We start from the raw sequence: 16,098 nt of genomic DNA on the forward strand, positions 1-16,098 counted from the left end.
CCGCTCCTCGACAGCAGCCGAAGGAGCCCAGTCGTCCCAGCCACAACCTTCACGGTGAGCCTCACTCACGCCTCCCGGGCCACACCCATTCCCCTACCCCGCACTGCGCTTCAGGGAGTTTTGGGCGCCGGGATTGCTCGTCTGTCACGTCGTTGCCACTAGACCTTCTGGGGCCTGTACTACGAAGCAGGTTCTACACGCCGGGGACATAGTTTCCTTAGCTGGCCTCCCCGAGCCTAACATTGGCCACCCGGATAACCAGTACTAGGAAGCTGCCTATCCACGAGGTCAAACGCGACAAAGAAGACCAGGAAATGCAGCCAAAGTACTACCGTCCCCCTCAGGCGCTGGAGAGGAGCAGGAGACATCAGAAGCGGATCAAAATGTGGAAACGCTTCACGATTTTGCGTGTCATCCTTTCGCAGGGGCCATGCTAATCTTCTCTGTATCGAATCCAATTTTTCATACGTGCTGCCGTAGCAAGCACACAAGTCCTCAGGCGCTGCTTCCCTTTTACTACCCCGTGGGCAGAATGGCCCCTTGACCGCGGTGCAGTCTGGAGGATAAGCACGACAAGCGCGAGGGATGGGGCCTTTCTGTCGTTGACATCGCTGTGTTTTAAGTTGCTATCAACTGCCTGCTACTTCTTCGCGCATGCTTGTGAAAATCACAAAGTGGGTAAGGCCAGAAATGGCCTGGTGCCAAATGAGGGGGCCACGCACAATTTGTCTGTCACGCAGGAGGCTTCATTTGGGCCCCAAAGCTAAGCATCCACTCCTATGACGCATGACAGGACGGCTCTGAGCATCTGCCTGTGGCGTGTGTCCGACCTTGGTTGTCGCCCTTCTCTGAAAGCCAGCAGGGGGTGCCGGACTAGATGGCCCATTGGGTCAAAGAGGCCCTTTTTCGGGTAAGGCCGAGCCGACGACATTCTTGAGAATGTCGCGTTCGGTATGCACAATATATATATTCTACATGTAACCGGCAAGAAACTTTGTCAGAGAGCAGGAACCTGTGATTGACATACCCCGCCGCAATGCTGAGGATTGGTTTTCAGACGCGGGCTACCAGACAACAAAAGTAGGCAGGTGGCCGCAGACACTCCAGTGAGGACAAACGCAGGGAAAATGCTGTGCAGATTCCACGTGTATTTCGCAGCTATTTGCAACACGGCAACGTTCCCTCTCTGTCATGTTTGTCTGCTAATCAAATCAGAGGTGCAAATCTCACTCTGTGTCACTCTACATTGCACGCCGCACTTTTGCCCCAGTTGTCACGGCTGATATGCAGCCATCTGAGACGGGCAGACTGAGGAGGCTGCTGCATTTCCTCTGAGTAATTGGCATTCCACAAAGCAGAGAGAAGGGTGCACCGTTCCCAGCGGCACTGCAATGCCGGGTCGATGCGTGGAGTGAACGGAGCAAGCCCCTTTTTCAACTCCAAGTGCAAAAAATCCTTTTAATATGTTGTCCCCTTATAGAGGACGTATCAGATATTAAACTGATAAGAACAGATACTACACTTGATCTTAGCCAAAAGGCCGAGAAGCGATGAACCCTTGCTGTTTGCTGCCCCGCCCCACCTCCTGCACAGTTCTGGCTCGTCGTGGTGCAGTCGTTTCAAACGACCGCAAGAACGACTGCCGCTTGGCAGCTCCGCCCAGGAGCTCCTTGGTAAGTAGGTAAGTAAATAAGTAAGTAAGTCAGCTTTTGTTCATACAGCACTTTTTAAAACACACAGTCACAACGTGCTTTACAGACACATACACGTGCAAAATCGAAACAGATGGATTAATAAAGCAGACAAACACGACACAGAGAGAAATCAACCAAAATGAAATAAAACAGGACACGGGAAGAAGAAGGGAGGTATGCAGAAAGGCTTGCGGACGTCAATGGCCTTTGAGGCGTCTTTGAGGGAGGGACGCCCCACAACAGGGTTAATGTGGGACCTACGGCTAGTTCTGGTTAGAAGTCTAGCTGCTGTATTTTGGATTAACTGTAAACGTTTCAAAGAAGACTGACCGAGGCAGGTGTAGAGGGAGTTACAGTAGCCTAACCGGGAGAAAATGAACGCGTGGATTCATTGTTCAAGAACAACGGGGGACAATATAGGTCTTATTTTTGCAATATTTCTTAACTGAGGAAAACAGGACTGGACAAGCTCATTAACGGGACGGTCAAGCGTCGTATACTGGTCGAAGGTGATACCTTTAGAAGACCTTTGGCCGTGGACTTAAACGTTGGGGTGAAGCGGGCCGATGAACTGAGTAGCAGCGGTGACAAGGATCGGTGCTCCCACACATCTTGTTACGGACAGCTGTTTTTGCTTTTCACAAACACACGAGGCTCTGCCAAACTGCAAAGCCTGCCAAAAATAGATTTAACTCGTGGGTGTTCCTCTCCACGGAAGTCTTTAGTAAAAGGCGAAAGACTTGTACGTTATGAAGAGAAACCAGAGTAAGTACGGCCCGCTCCTCGACAGCAGCCGAAGGAGCCCAGTCGTCCCAGCCACAACCTTCACGGTGAGCCTCACTCACGCCTCCCGGGCCACACCCATTCCCCTACCCCGCACTGCGCTTCAGGGAGTTTTGGGCGCCGGGATTGCTCGTCTGTCACGTCGTTGCCACTAGACCTTCTGGGGCCTGTACTACGAAGCAGGTTCTACACGCCGGGGACATATTTTCCTTAGCTGGCCTCCCCGAGCCTAACATTGGCCACCCGGATAACCAGTACTAGGAAGCTGCCTATCCACGAGGTCAAACGCGACAAAGAAGACCAGGAAATGCAGCCAAAGTACTACTGTCCCCCTCAGGCGCTGGAGAGGAGCAGGAGACATCAGAAGCGGATCAAAATGTGGAAACGCTTCACGATTTTGCGTGTCATCCTTTCGCAGGGGCCATGCTAATCTTCTCTGTATCGAATCCAATTTTTCATACGTGCTGCCGTAGCAAGCACACAAGTCCTCAGGCGCTGCTTCCCTTTTACTACCCCGTGGGCAGAATGGCCCCTTGACCGCGGTGCAGTCTGGAGGATAAGCACGACAAGCGCGAGGGATGGGGCCTTTCTGTCGTTGACATCGCTGTGTTTTAAGTTGCTATCAACTGCCTGCTACTTCTTCGCGCATGCTTGTGAAAATCACAAAGTGGGTAAGGCCAGAAATGGCCTGGTGCCAAATGAGGGGGCCACGCACAATTTGTCTGTCACGCAGGAGGCTTCATTTGGGCCCCAAAGCTAAGCATCCACTCCTATGACGCATGACAGGACGGCTCTGAGCATCTGCCTGTGGCGTGTGTCCGACCTTGGTTGTCGCCCTTCTCTGAAAGCCAGCAGGGGGTGCCGGACTAGATGGCCCATTGGGTCAAAGAGGCCCTTTTTCGGGTAAGGCCGAGCCGACGACATTCTTGAGAATGTCGCGTTCGGTATGCACAATATATATATTCTACATGTAACCGGCAAGAAACTTTGTCAGAGAGCAGGAACCTGTGATTGACATACCCCGCCGCAATGCTGAGGATTGGTTTTCAGACGCGGGCTACCAGACAACAAAAGTAGGCAGGTGGCCGCAGACACTCCAGTGAGGACAAACGCAGGGAAAATGCTGTGCAGATTCCACGTGTATTTCGCAGCTATTTGCAACACGGCAACGTTCCCTCTCTGTCATGTTTGTCTGCTAATCAAATCAGAGGTGCAAATCTCACTCTGTGTCACTCTACATTGCACGCCGCACTTTTGCCCCAGTTGTCACGGCTGATATGCAGCCATCTGAGACGGGCAGACTGAGGAGGCTGCTGCATTTCTTCTGAGTAATTGGCATTCCACAAAGCAGAGAGAAGGGTGCACCGTTCCCAGCGGCACTGCAATGCCGGGTCGATGCGTGGAGTGAACGGAGCAAGCCCCTTTTTCAACTCCAAGTGCAAAAAATCCTTTTAATATGTTGTCCCCTTATAGAGGACGTATCAGATATTAAACTGATAAGAACAGATACTACACTTGATCTTAGCCAAAAGGCCGAGAAGCGATGAACCCTTGCTGTTTGCTGCCCCGCCCCACCTCCTGCACAGTTCTGGCTCGTCGTGGTGCAGTCGTTTCAAACGACCGCAAGAACGACTGCCGCTTGGCAGCTCCGCCCAGGAGCTCCTTGGTAAGTAGGTAAGTAAATAAGTAAGTAAGTCAGCTTTTGTTCATACAGCACTTTTTAAAACACACAGTCACAACGTGCTTTACAGACACATACACGTGCAAAATCGAAACAGATGGATTAATAAAGCAGACAAACACGACACAGAGAGAAATCAACCAAAATGAAATAAAACAGGACACGGGAAGAAGAAGGGAGGTATGCAGAAAGGCTTGCGGACGTCAATGGCCTTTGAGGCGTCTTTGAGGGAGGGACGCCCCACAACAGGGTTAATGTGGGACCTACGGCTAGTTCTGGTTAGAAGTCTAGCTGCTGTATTTTGGATTAACTGTAAACGTTTCAAAGAAGACTGACCGAGGCAGGTGTAGAGGGAGTTACAGTAGCCTAACCGGGAGAAAATGAACGCGTGGATTCATTGTTCAAGAACAACGGGGGACAATATAGGTCTTATTTTTGCAATATTTCTTAACTGAGGAAAACAGGACTGGACAAGCTCATTAACGGGACGGTCAAGCGTCGTATACTGGTCGAAGGTGATACCTTTAGAAGACCTTTGGCCGTGGACTTAAACGTTGGGGTGAAGCGGGCCGATGAACTGAGTAGCAGCGGTGACAAGGATCGGTGCTCCCACACATCTTGTTACGGACAGCTGTTTTTGCTTTTCACAAACACACGAGGCTCTGCCAAACTGCAAAGCCTGCCAAAAATAGATTTAACTCGTGGGTGTTCCTCTCCACGGAAGTCTTTAGTAAAAGGCGAAAGACTTGTACGTTATGAAGAGAAACCAGAGTAAGTACGGCCCGCTCCTCGACAGCAGCCGAAGGAGCCCAGTCGTCCCAGCCACAACCTTCACGGTGAGCCTCACTCACGCCTCCCGGGCCACACCCATTCCCCTACCCCGCACTGCGCTTCAGGGAGTTTTGGGCGCCGGGATTGCTCGTCTGTCACGTCGTTGCCACTAGACCTTCTGGGGCCTGTACTACGAAGCAGGTTCTACACGCCGGGGACATATTTTCCTTAGCTGGCCTCCCCGAGCCTAACATTGGCCACCCGGATAACCAGTACTAGGAAGCTGCCTATCCACGAGGTCAAACGCGACAAAGAAGACCAGGAAATGCAGCCAAAGTACTACCGTCCCCCTCAGGCGCTGGAGAGGAGCAGGAGACATCAGAAGCGGATCAAAATGTGGAAACGCTTCACGATTTTGCGTGTCATCCTTTCGCAGGGGCCATGCTAATCTTCTCTGTATCGAATCCAATTTTTCATACGTGCTGCCGTAGCAAGCACACAAGTGCTCAGGCGCTGCTTCCCTTTTACTACCCCGTGGGCAGAATGGCCCCTTGACCGCGGTGCAGTCTGGAGGATAAGCACGACAAGCGCGAGGGATGGGGCCTTTCTGTCGTTGACATCGCTGTGTTTTAAGTTGCTATCAACTGCCTGCTACTTCTTCGCGCATGCTTGTGAAAATCACAAAGTGGGTAAGGCCAGAAATGGCCTGGTGCCAAATGAGGGGGCCACGCACAATTTGTCTGTCACGCAGGAGGCTTCATTTGGGCCCCAAAGCTAAGCATCCACTCCTATGACGCATGACAGGACGGCTCTGAGCATCTGCCTGTGGCGTGTGTCCGACCTTGGTTGTCGCCCTTCTCTGAAAGCCAGCAGGGGGTGCCGGACTAGATGGCCCATTGGGTCAAAGAGGCCCTTTTTCGGGTAAGGCCGAGCCGACGACATTCTTGAGAATGTCGCGTTCGGTATGCACAATATATATATTCTACATGTAACCGGCAAGAAACTTTGTCAGAGAGCAGGAACCTGTGATTGACATACCCCGCCGCAATGCTGAGGATTGGTTTTCAGACGCGGGCTACCAGACAACAAAAGTAGGCAGGTGGCCGCAGACACTCCAGTGAGGACAAACGCAGGGAAAATGCTGTGCAGATTCCACGTGTATTTCGCAGCTATTTGCAACACGGCAACGTTCCCTCTCTGTCATGTTTGTCTGCTAATCAAATCAGAGGTGCAAATCTCACTCTGTGTCACTCTACATTGCACGCCGCACTTTTGCCCCAGTTGTCACGGCTGATATGCAGCCATCTGAGACGGGCAGACTGAGGAGGCTGCTGCATTTCCTCTGAGTAATTGGCATTCCACAAAGCAGAGAGAAGGGTGCACCGTTCCCAGCGGCACTGCAATGCCGGGTCGATGCGTGGAGTGAACGGAGCAAGCCCCTTTTTCAACTCCAAGTGCAAAAAATCCTTTTAATATGTTGTCCCCTTATAGAGGACGTATCAGATATTAAACTGATAAGAACAGATACTACACTTGATCTTAGCCAAAAGGCCGAGAAGCGATGAACCCTTGCTGTTTGCTGCCCCGCCCCACCTCCTGCACAGTTCTGGCTCGTCGTGGTGCAGTCGTTTCAAACGACCGCAAGAACGACTGCCGCTTGGCAGCTCCGCCCAGGAGCTCCTTGGTAAGTAGGTAAGTAAGTAAGTAAGTAAGTAAGTAAGTAAATAAGTAAGTAAGTGAGCTTTTGTTCATACAGCACTTTTTAAAACACACAGTCACAACGTGCTTTACAGACACATACACATGCAAAATCGAAACAGATGGATTAATAAAACAGACAAACACGACACAGAGAGAAATCAACCAAAATGAAATAAAACAGGACACGGGAAGAAGAAGGGAGGTATGCAGAAAGGCTTGCGGACGTCAATGGCCTTTGAGGCGTCTTTGAGGGAGGGACGCCCCACAACAGGGTTAATGTGGGACCTACGGCTAGTTCTGGTTAGAAGTCTAGCTGCTGTATTTTGGATTAACTGTAAACGTTTCAAAGAAGACTGACCGAGGCAGGTGTAGAGGGAGTTACAGTAGCCTAACCGGGAGAAAATGAACGCGTGGATTCATTGTTCAAGAACAACGGGGGACAATATAGGTCTTATTTTTGCAATATTTCTTAACTGAGGAAAACAGGACTGGACAAGCTCATTAACGGGACGGTCAAGCGTCGTATACTGGTCGAAGGTGATACCTTTAGAAGACCTTTGGCCGTGGACTTAAACGTTGGGGTGAAGCGGGCCGATGAACTGAGTAGCAGCGGTGACAAGGATCGGTGCTCCCACACATCTTGTTACGGACAGCTGTTTTTGCTTTTCACAAACACACGAGGCTCTGCCAAACTGCAAAGCCTGCCAAAAATAGATTTAACTCGTGGGTGTTCCTCTCCACGGAAGTCTTTAGTAAAAGGCGAAAGACTTGTACGTTATGAAGAGAAACCAGAGTAAGTACGGCCCGCTCCTCGACAGCAGCCGAAGGAGCCCAGTCGTCCCAGCCACAACCTTCACGGTGAGCCTCACTCACGCCTCCCGGGCCACACCCATTCCCCTACCCCGCACTGCGCTTCAGGGAGTTTTGGGCGCCGGGATTGCTCGTCTGTCACGTCGTTGCCACTAGACCTTCTGGGGCCTGTACTACGAAGCAGGTTCTACACGCCGGGGACATATTTTCCTTAGCTGGCCTCCCCGAGCCTAACATTGGCCACCCGGATAACCAGTACTAGGAAGCTGCCTATCCACGAGGTCAAACGCGACAAAGAAGACCAGGAAATGCAGCCAAAGTACTACCGTCCCCCTCAGGCGCTGGAGAGGAGCAGGAGACATCAGAAGCGGATCAAAATGTGGAAACGCTTCACGATTTTGCGTGTCATCCTTTCGCAGGGGCCATGCTAATCTTCTCTGTATCGAATCCAATTTTTCATACGTGCTGCCGTAGCAAGCACACAAGTGCTCAGGCGCTGCTTCCCTTTTACTACCCCGTGGGCAGAATGGCCCCTTGACCGCGGTGCAGTCTGGAGGATAAGCACGACAAGCGCGAGGGATGGGGCCTTTCTGTCGTTGACATCGCTGTGTTTTAAGTTGCTATCAACTGCCTGCTACTTCTTCGCGCATGCTTGTGAAAATCACAAAGTGGGTAAGGCCAGAAATGGCCTGGTGCCAAATGAGGGGGCCACGCACAATTTGTCTGTCACGCAGGAGGCTTCATTTGGGCCCCAAAGCTAAGCATCCACTCCTATGACGCATGACAGGACGGCTCTGAGCATCTGCCTGTGGCGTGTGTCCGACCTTGGTTGTCGCCCTTCTCTGAAAGCCAGCAGGGGGTGCCGGACTAGATGGCCCATTGGGTCAAAGAGGCCCTTTTTCGGGTAAGGCCGAGCCGACGACATTCTTGAGAATGTCGCGTTCGGTATGCACAATATATATATTCTACATGTAACCGGCAAGAAACTTTGTCAGAGAGCAGGAACCTGTGATTGACATACCCCGCCGCAATGCTGAGGATTGGTTTTCAGACGCGGGCTACCAGACAACAAAAGTAGGCAGGTGGCCGCAGACACTCCAGTGAGGACAAACGCAGGGAAAATGCTGTGCAGATTCCACGTGTATTTCGCAGCTATTTGCAACACGGCAACGTTCCCTCTCTGTCATGTTTGTCTGCTAATCAAATCAGAGGTGCAAATCTCACTCTGTGTCACTCTACATTGCACGCCGCACTTTTGCCCCAGTTGTCACGGCTGATATGCAGCCATCTGAGACGGGCAGACTGAGGAGGCTGCTGCATTTCCTCTGAGTAATTGGCATTCCACAAAGCAGAGAGAAGGGTGCACCGTTCCCAGCGGCACTGCAATGCCGGGTCGATGCGTGGAGTGAACGGAGCAAGCCCCTTTTTCAACTCCAAGTGCAAAAAATCCTTTTAATATGTTGTCCCCTTATAGAGGACGTATCAGATATTAAACTGATAAGAACAGATACTACACTTGATCTTAGCCAAAAGGCCGAGAAGCGATGAACCCTTGCTGTTTGCTGCCCCGCCCCACCTCCTGCACAGTTCTGGCTCGTCGTGGTGCAGTCGTTTCAAACGACCGCAAGAACGACTGCCGCTTGGCAGCTCCGCCCAGGAGCTCCTTGGTAAGTAGGTAAGTAAGTAAGTAAGTAAGTAAGTAAGTAAATAAGTAAGTAAGTGAGCTTTTGTTCATACAGCACTTTTTAAAACACACAGTCACAACGTGCTTTACAGACACATACACATGCAAAATCGAAACAGATGGATTAATAAAACAGACAAACACGACACAGAGAGAAATCAACCAAAATGAAATAAAACAGGACACGGGAAGAAGAAGGGAGGTATGCAGAAAGGCTTGCGGACGTCAATGGCCTTTGAGGCGTCTTTGAGGGAGGGACGCCCCACAACAGGGTTAATGTGGGACCTACGGCTAGTTCTGGTTAGAAGTCTAGCTGCTGTATTTTGGATTAACTGTAAACGTTTCAAAGAAGACTGACCGAGGCAGGTGTAGAGGGAGTTACAGTAGCCTAACCGGGAGAAAATGAACGCGTGGATTCATTGTTCAAGAACAACGGGGGACAATATAGGTCTTATTTTTGCAATATTTCTTAACTGAGGAAAACAGGACTGGACAAGCTCATTAACGGGACGGTCAAGCGTCGTATACTGGTCGAAGGTGATACCTTTAGAAGACCTTTGGCCGTGGACTTAAACGTTGGGGTGAAGCGGGCCGATGAACTGAGTAGCAGCGGTGACAAGGATCGGTGCTCCCACACATCTTGTTACGGACAGCTGTTTTTGCTTTTCACAAACACACGAGGCTCTGCCAAACTGCAAAGCCTGCCAAAAATAGATTTAACTCGTGGGTGTTCCTCTCCACGGAAGTCTTTAGTAAAAGGCGAAAGACTTGTACGTTATGAAGAGAAACCAGAGTAAGTACGGCCCGCTCCTCGACAGCAGCCGAAGGAGCCCAGTCGTCCCAGCCACAACCTTCACGGTGAGCCTCACTCACGCCTCCCGGGCCACACCCATTCCCCTACCCCGCACTGCGCTTCAGGGAGTTTTGGGCGCCGGGATTGCTCGTCTGTCACGTCGTTGCCACTAGACCTTCTGGGGCCTGTACTACGAAGCAGGTTCTACACGCCGGGGACATATTTTCCTTAGCTGGCCTCCCCGAGCCTAACATTGGCCACCCGGATAACCAGTACTAGGAAGCTGCCTATCCACGAGGTCAAACGCGACAAAGAAGACCAGGAAATGCAGCCAAAGTACTACCGTCCCCCTCAGGCGCTGGAGAGGAGCAGGAGACATCAGAAGCGGATCAAAATGTGGAAACGCTTCACGATTTTGCGTGTCATCCTTTCGCAGGGGCCATGCTAATCTTCTCTGTATCGAATCCAATTTTTCATACGTGCTGCCGTAGCAAGCACACAAGTGCTCAGGCGCTGCTTCCCTTTTACTACCCCGTGGGCAGAATGGCCCCTTGACCGCGGTGCAGTCTGGAGGATAAGCACGACAAGCGCGAGGGATGGGGCCTTTCTGTCGTTGACATCGCTGTGTTTTAAGTTGCTATCAACTGCCTGCTACTTCTTCGCGCATGCTTGTGAAAATCACAAAGTGGGTAAGGCCAGAAATGGCCTGGTGCCAAATGAGGGGGCCACGCACAATTTGTCTGTCACGCAGGAGGCTTCATTTGGGCCCCAAAGCTAAGCATCCACTCCTATGACGCATGACAGGACGGCTCTGAGCATCTGCCTGTGGCGTGTGTCCGACCTTGGTTGTCGCCCTTCTCTGAAAGCCAGCAGGGGGTGCCGGACTAGATGGCCCATTGGGTCAAAGAGGCCCTTTTTCGGGTAAGGCCGAGCCGACGACATTCTTGAGAATGTCGCGTTCGGTATGCACAATATATATATTCTACATGTAACCGGCAAGAAACTTTGTCAGAGAGCAGGAACCTGTGATTGACATACCCCGCCGCAATGCTGAGGATTGGTTTTCAGACGCGGGCTACCAGACAACAAAAGTAGGCAGGTGGCCGCAGACACTCCAGTGAGGACAAACGCAGGGAAAATGCTGTGCAGATTCCACGTGTATTTCGCAGCTATTTGCAACACGGCAACGTTCCCTCTCTGTCATGTTTGTCTGCTAATCAAATCAGAGGTGCAAATCTCACTCTGTGTCACTCTACATTGCACGCCGCACTTTTGCCCCAGTTGTCACGGCTGATATGCAGCCATCTGAGACGGGCAGACTGAGGAGGCTGCTGCATTTCCTCTGAGTAATTGGCATTCCACAAAGCAGAGAGAAGGGTGCACCGTTCCCAGCGGCACTGCAATGCCGGGTCGATGCGTGGAGTGAACGGAGCAAGCCCCTTTTTCAACTCCAAGTGCAAAAAATCCTTTTAATATGTTGTCCCCTTATAGAGGACGTATCAGATATTAAACTGATAAGAACAGATACTACACTTGATCTTAGCCAAAAGGCCGAGAAGCGATGAACCCTTGCTGTTTGCTGCCCCGCCCCACCTCCTGCACAGTTCTGGCTCGTCGTGGTGCAGTCGTTTCAAACGACCGCAAGAACGACTGCCGCTTGGCAGCTCCGCCCAGGAGCTCCTTGGTAAGTAGGTAAGTAAGTAAGTAAGTAAGTAAGTAAGTAAATAAGTAAGTAAGTGAGCTTTTGTTCATACAGCACTTTTTAAAACACACAGTCACAACGTGCTTTACAGACACATACACATGCAAAATCGAAACAGATGGATTAATAAAACAGACAAACACGACACAGAGAGAAATCAACCAAAATGAAATAAAACAGGACACGGGAAGAAGAAGGGAGGTATGCAGAAAGGCTTGCGGACGTCAATGGCCTTTGAGGCGTCTTTGAGGGAGGGACGCCCCACAACAGGGTTAATGTGGGACCTACGGCTAGTTCTGGTTAGAAGTCTAGCTGCTGTATTTTGGATTAACTGTAAACGTTTCAAAGAAGACTGACCGAGGCAGGTGTAGAGGGAGTTACAGTAGCCTAACCGGGAGAAAATGAACGCGTGGATTCATTGTTCAAGAACAACGGGGGACAATATAGGTCTTATTTTTGCAATATTTCTTAACTGAGGAAAACAGGACTGGACAAGCTCATTAACGGGACGGTCAAGCGTCGTATACTGGTCGAAGGTGATACCTTTAGAAGACCTTTGGCCGTGGACTTAAACGTTGGGGTGAAGCGGGCCGATGAACTGAGTAGCAGCGGTGACAAGGATCGGTGCTCCCACACATCTTGTTACGGACAGCTGTTTTTGCTTTTCACAAACACACGAGGCTCTGCCAAACTGCAAAGCCTGCCAAAAATAGATTTAACTCGTGGGTGTTCCTCTCCACGGAAGTCTTTAGTAAAAGGCGAAAGACTTGTACGTTATGAAGAGAAACCAGAGTAAGTACGGCCCGCTCCTCGACAGCAGCCGAAGGAGCCCAGTCGTCCCAGCCACAACCTTCACGGTGAGCCTCACTCACGCCTCCCGGGCCACACCCATTCCCCTACCCCGCACTGCGCTTCAGGGAGTTTTGGGCGCCGGGATTGCTCGTCTGTCACGTCGTTGCCACTAGACCTTCTGGGGCCTGTACTACGAAGCAGGTTCTACACGCCGGGGACATATTTTCCTTAGCTGGCCTCCCCGAGCCTAACATTGGCCACCCGGATAACCAGTACTAGGAAGCTGCCTATCCACGAGGTCAAACGCGACAAAGAAGACCAGGAAATGCAGCCAAAGTACTACCGTCCCCCTCAGGCGCTGGAGAGGAGCAGGAGACATCAGAAGCGGATCAAAATGTGGAAACGCTTCACGATTTTGCGTGTCATCCTTTCGCAGGGGCCATGCTAATCTTCTCTGTATCGAATCCAATTTTTCATACGTGCTGCCGTAGCAAGCACACAAGTCCTCAGGCGCTGCTTCCCTTTTACTACCCCGTGGGCAGAATGGCCCCTTGACCGCGGTGCAGTCTGGAGGATAAGCACGACAAGCGCGAGGGATGGGGCCTTTCTGTCGTTGACATCGCTGTGTTTTCAGTTGCTATCAACTGCCTGCTACTTCTTCGCGCATGCTTGTGAAAATCACAAAGTGGGTAAGGCCAGAAATGACCTCGTGTCAAATGAGGGGGCCACGCACAATTTGTCTGTCACGCAGGAGGCTTCATTTGGGCCCCAAAGCTAAGCATCCACTCCTATGACGCATGACAGGACGGCTCTGAGCATCTGCCTGTGGCGTGTGTCCGACCTTGGTTGTCGCCCTTCTCTGAAAGCCAGCAGGGGGTGCCGGACTAGATGGCCCATTGGGTCAAAGAGGCCCTTTTTCGGGTAAGGCCGAGCCGACGACATTCTTGAGAATGTCGCTTTCGGTATGCACAAAATATATATTCTACATGTAACCGGCAAGAAACTTTGTCAGAGAGCAGGAACCTGTGATTGACATACCCCGCCGCAATGCTGAGGATTGGTTTTCAGACGCGGGCTACCAGACAACAAAAGTAGGCAGGTGGCCGCAGACACTCCAGTGAGGACAAACGCAGGGAAAATGCTGTGCAGATTCCACGTGTATTTCGCAGCTATTTGCAACACGGCAACGTTCCCTCTCTGTCATGTTTGTCTGCTAATCAAATCAGAGGTGCAAATCTCACTCTGTGTCACTCTACATTGCACGCCGCACTTTTGCCCCAGTTGTCACGGCTGATATGCAGCCATCTGAGACGGGCAGACTGAGGAGGCTGCTGCATTTCTTCTGAGTAATTGGCATTCCACAAAGCAGAGAGAAGGGTGCACCGTTCCCAGCGGCACTGCAATGCCGGGTCGATGCGTGGAGTGAACGGAGCAAGCCCCTTTTTCAACTCCAAGCGCAAAAAATCCTTTTAATATGTTGTCCCCTTATAGAGGACGTATCAGATATTAAACTGATAAGAACAGATACTACACTTGATCTTAGCCAAAAGGCCGAGAAGCGATGAACCCTTGCTGTTTGCTGCCCCGCCCCACCTCCTGCACAGTTCTGGCTCGTCGTGGTGCAGTCGTTTCAAACGACCGCAAGAACGACTGCCGCTTGGCAGCTCCGCCCAGGAGCTCCTTGGTAAGTAGGTAAGTAAGTAAGTAAGTAAGTAAGTAAGTAAATAAGTAAGTAAGTGAGCTTTTGTTCATACAGCACTTTTTAAAACACACAGTCACAACGTGCTTTACAGACACATACACGTGCAAAATCGAAACAGATGGATTAATAAAACAGACAAACACGACACAGAGAGAAATCAACCAAAATGAAATAAAACAGGACACGGGAAGAAGAAGGGAGGTATGCAGAAAGGCTTGCGGACGTCAATGGCCTTTGAGGCGTCTTTGAGGGAGGGACGCCCCACAACAGGGTTAATGTGGGACCTACGGCTAGTTCTGGTTAGAAGTCTAGCTGCTGTATTTTGGATTAACTGTAAACGTTTCAAAGAAGACTGACCGAGGCAGGTGTAGAGGGAGTTACAGTAGCCTAACCGGGAGAAAATGAACGCGTGGATTCATTGTTCAAGAACAACGGGGGACAATATAGGTCTTATTTTTGCAATATTTCTTAACTGAGGAAAACAGGACTGGACAAGCTCATTAACGGGACGGTCAAGCGTCGTATACTGGTCGAAGGTGATACCTTTAGAAGACCTTTGGCCGTGGACTTAAACGTTGGGGTGAAGCGGGCCGATGAACTGAGTAGCAGCGGTGACAAGGATCGGTGCTCCCACACATCTTGTTACGGACAGCTGTTTTTGCTTTTCACAAACACACGAGACTCTGCCAAACTGCAAAGCCTGCCAAAAATAGATTTAACTCGTGGGTGTTCCTCTCCACGGAAGTCTTTAGTAAAAGGCGAAAGACTTGTACGTTATGAAGAGAAACCAGAGTAAGTACGGCCCGCTCCTCGACAGCAGCCGAAGGAGCCCAGTCGTCCCAGCCACAACCTTCACGGTGAGCCTCACTCACGCCTCCCGGGCCACACCCATTCCCCTACCCCGCACTGCGCTTCAGGGAGTTTTGGGCGCCGGGATTGCTCGTCTGTCACGTCGTTGCCACTAGACCTTCTGGGGCCTGTACTACGAAGCAGGTTCTACACGCCGGGGACATATTTTCCTTAGCTGGCCTCCCCGAGCCTAACATTGGCCACCCGGATAACCAGTACTAGGAAGCTGCCTATCCACGAGGTCAAACGCGACAAAGAAGACCAGGAAATGCAGCCAAAGTACTACCGTCCCCCTCAGGCGCTGGAGAGGAGCAGGAGAAATCAGAAGCGGATCAAAATGTGGAAACGCTTCACGATTTTGCGTGTCATCCTTTCGCAGGGGCCATGCTAATCTTCTCTGTATCGAATCCAATTTTTCATACGTGCTGCCGTAGCAAGCACACAAGTCCTCAGGCGCTGCTTCCCTTTTACTACCCCGTGGGCAGAATGGCCCCTTGACCGCGGTGCAGTCTGGAGGATAAGCACGACAAGCGCGAGGGATGGGGCCTTTCTGTCGTTGACATCGCTGTGTTTTCAGTTGCTATCAACTGCCTGCTACTTCTTCGCGCATGCTTGTGAAAATCACAAAGTGGGTAAGGCCAGAAATGGCCCGGTGCCAAATGAGGGGGCCACGCACAATTTGTCTGTCACGCAGGAGGCTTCATTTGGGCCCCAAAGCTAAGCATCCACTCCTATGACGCATGACAGGACGGCTCTGAGCATCTGCCTGTGGCGTGTGTCCGACCTTGGTTGTCGCCCTTCTCTGAAAGCCAGCAGGGGGTGCCGGACTAGATGGCCCATTAGGTCAAAGTTTTACTCGAGGCCCTTTTTCGGGTAAGGCCGAGCCGACGACATTCTTGAGAATGTCGCGTTCGGTATGCACAATATATATATTCTACATGTAACCGGCAAGAAACTTTGTCAGAGAGCAGGAACCTGTGATTGACATACCCCGCCGCAATGCTGAGGATTGGTTTTCAGACGCGGGCTACCATACAACAAAAGTAGGCAGGTGGCCGCAGACACTGCAGTGAGGACAAACGCAGGGAAAATGCTGTGCAGATTCCACGTGTATTTCGCAGCTATTTGCAACACGG

The 16,098-nt window shown here is 51.1% G+C and overlaps 19 non-coding genes across 19 annotated transcripts; all 19 read right to left on the minus strand.

Annotated features, from left to right (window-relative positions):
* Positions 1 to 380: 380 nt before the first annotated feature.
* LOC122991446 lies at positions 381 to 487 on the minus strand. The gene has a single exon (XR_006405843.1). It is a non-coding gene; the product is annotated as a U6 spliceosomal RNA (small nuclear RNA).
* Positions 488 to 1,361: 874 nt separating this feature from the next.
* LOC122991190 lies at positions 1,362 to 1,552 on the minus strand. The gene has a single exon (XR_006405606.1). It is a non-coding gene; the product is annotated as a U2 spliceosomal RNA (small nuclear RNA).
* A 795-nt stretch (positions 1,553 to 2,347) lies between these two features.
* Positions 2,348 to 2,463, minus strand: LOC122991370. Its single transcript, XR_006405769.1, has one exon. It is a non-coding gene; the product is annotated as a U5 spliceosomal RNA (small nuclear RNA).
* Positions 2,464 to 2,850: 387 nt separating this feature from the next.
* LOC122991447 lies at positions 2,851 to 2,957 on the minus strand. The gene has a single exon (XR_006405844.1). It is a non-coding gene; the product is annotated as a U6 spliceosomal RNA (small nuclear RNA).
* Positions 2,958 to 3,831: 874 nt separating this feature from the next.
* LOC122991191 lies at positions 3,832 to 4,022 on the minus strand. The gene has a single exon (XR_006405607.1). It is a non-coding gene; the product is annotated as a U2 spliceosomal RNA (small nuclear RNA).
* Positions 4,023 to 4,817: 795 nt separating this feature from the next.
* LOC122991371 lies at positions 4,818 to 4,933 on the minus strand. Its single transcript, XR_006405770.1, has one exon. It is a non-coding gene; the product is annotated as a U5 spliceosomal RNA (small nuclear RNA).
* A 387-nt stretch (positions 4,934 to 5,320) lies between these two features.
* LOC122991448 lies at positions 5,321 to 5,427 on the minus strand. The gene has a single exon (XR_006405845.1). It is a non-coding gene; the product is annotated as a U6 spliceosomal RNA (small nuclear RNA).
* An 874-nt stretch (positions 5,428 to 6,301) lies between these two features.
* On the minus strand, positions 6,302 to 6,492 carry LOC122991192. The gene has a single exon (XR_006405608.1). It is a non-coding gene; the product is annotated as a U2 spliceosomal RNA (small nuclear RNA).
* Positions 6,493 to 7,311: 819 nt separating this feature from the next.
* On the minus strand, positions 7,312 to 7,427 carry LOC122991373. The gene has a single exon (XR_006405772.1). It is a non-coding gene; the product is annotated as a U5 spliceosomal RNA (small nuclear RNA).
* Positions 7,428 to 7,814: 387 nt separating this feature from the next.
* On the minus strand, positions 7,815 to 7,921 carry LOC122991449. The gene has a single exon (XR_006405846.1). It is a non-coding gene; the product is annotated as a U6 spliceosomal RNA (small nuclear RNA).
* Positions 7,922 to 8,795: 874 nt separating this feature from the next.
* LOC122991193 lies at positions 8,796 to 8,986 on the minus strand. Its single transcript, XR_006405609.1, has one exon. It is a non-coding gene; the product is annotated as a U2 spliceosomal RNA (small nuclear RNA).
* Positions 8,987 to 9,805: 819 nt separating this feature from the next.
* Positions 9,806 to 9,921, minus strand: LOC122991374. Its single transcript, XR_006405773.1, has one exon. It is a non-coding gene; the product is annotated as a U5 spliceosomal RNA (small nuclear RNA).
* A 387-nt stretch (positions 9,922 to 10,308) lies between these two features.
* On the minus strand, positions 10,309 to 10,415 carry LOC122991450. The gene has a single exon (XR_006405847.1). It is a non-coding gene; the product is annotated as a U6 spliceosomal RNA (small nuclear RNA).
* Positions 10,416 to 11,289: 874 nt separating this feature from the next.
* LOC122991194 lies at positions 11,290 to 11,480 on the minus strand. Its single transcript, XR_006405610.1, has one exon. It is a non-coding gene; the product is annotated as a U2 spliceosomal RNA (small nuclear RNA).
* An 819-nt stretch (positions 11,481 to 12,299) lies between these two features.
* On the minus strand, positions 12,300 to 12,415 carry LOC122991375. The gene has a single exon (XR_006405774.1). It is a non-coding gene; the product is annotated as a U5 spliceosomal RNA (small nuclear RNA).
* Positions 12,416 to 12,802: 387 nt separating this feature from the next.
* LOC122991452 lies at positions 12,803 to 12,909 on the minus strand. The gene has a single exon (XR_006405849.1). It is a non-coding gene; the product is annotated as a U6 spliceosomal RNA (small nuclear RNA).
* Positions 12,910 to 13,783: 874 nt separating this feature from the next.
* LOC122991196 lies at positions 13,784 to 13,974 on the minus strand. Its single transcript, XR_006405612.1, has one exon. It is a non-coding gene; the product is annotated as a U2 spliceosomal RNA (small nuclear RNA).
* Positions 13,975 to 14,793: 819 nt separating this feature from the next.
* On the minus strand, positions 14,794 to 14,909 carry LOC122991264. The gene has a single exon (XR_006405669.1). It is a non-coding gene; the product is annotated as a U5 spliceosomal RNA (small nuclear RNA).
* Positions 14,910 to 15,296: 387 nt separating this feature from the next.
* Positions 15,297 to 15,403, minus strand: LOC122991453. Its single transcript, XR_006405850.1, has one exon. It is a non-coding gene; the product is annotated as a U6 spliceosomal RNA (small nuclear RNA).
* Positions 15,404 to 16,098: the final 695 nt, after the last annotated feature.

Source organism: Thunnus albacares, chromosome 10, assembly GCF_914725855.1.
Source record: "Thunnus albacares chromosome 10, fThuAlb1.1, whole genome shotgun sequence".
Lineage (NCBI taxonomy): Eukaryota > Metazoa > Chordata > Actinopteri > Scombriformes > Scombridae > Thunnus > Thunnus albacares.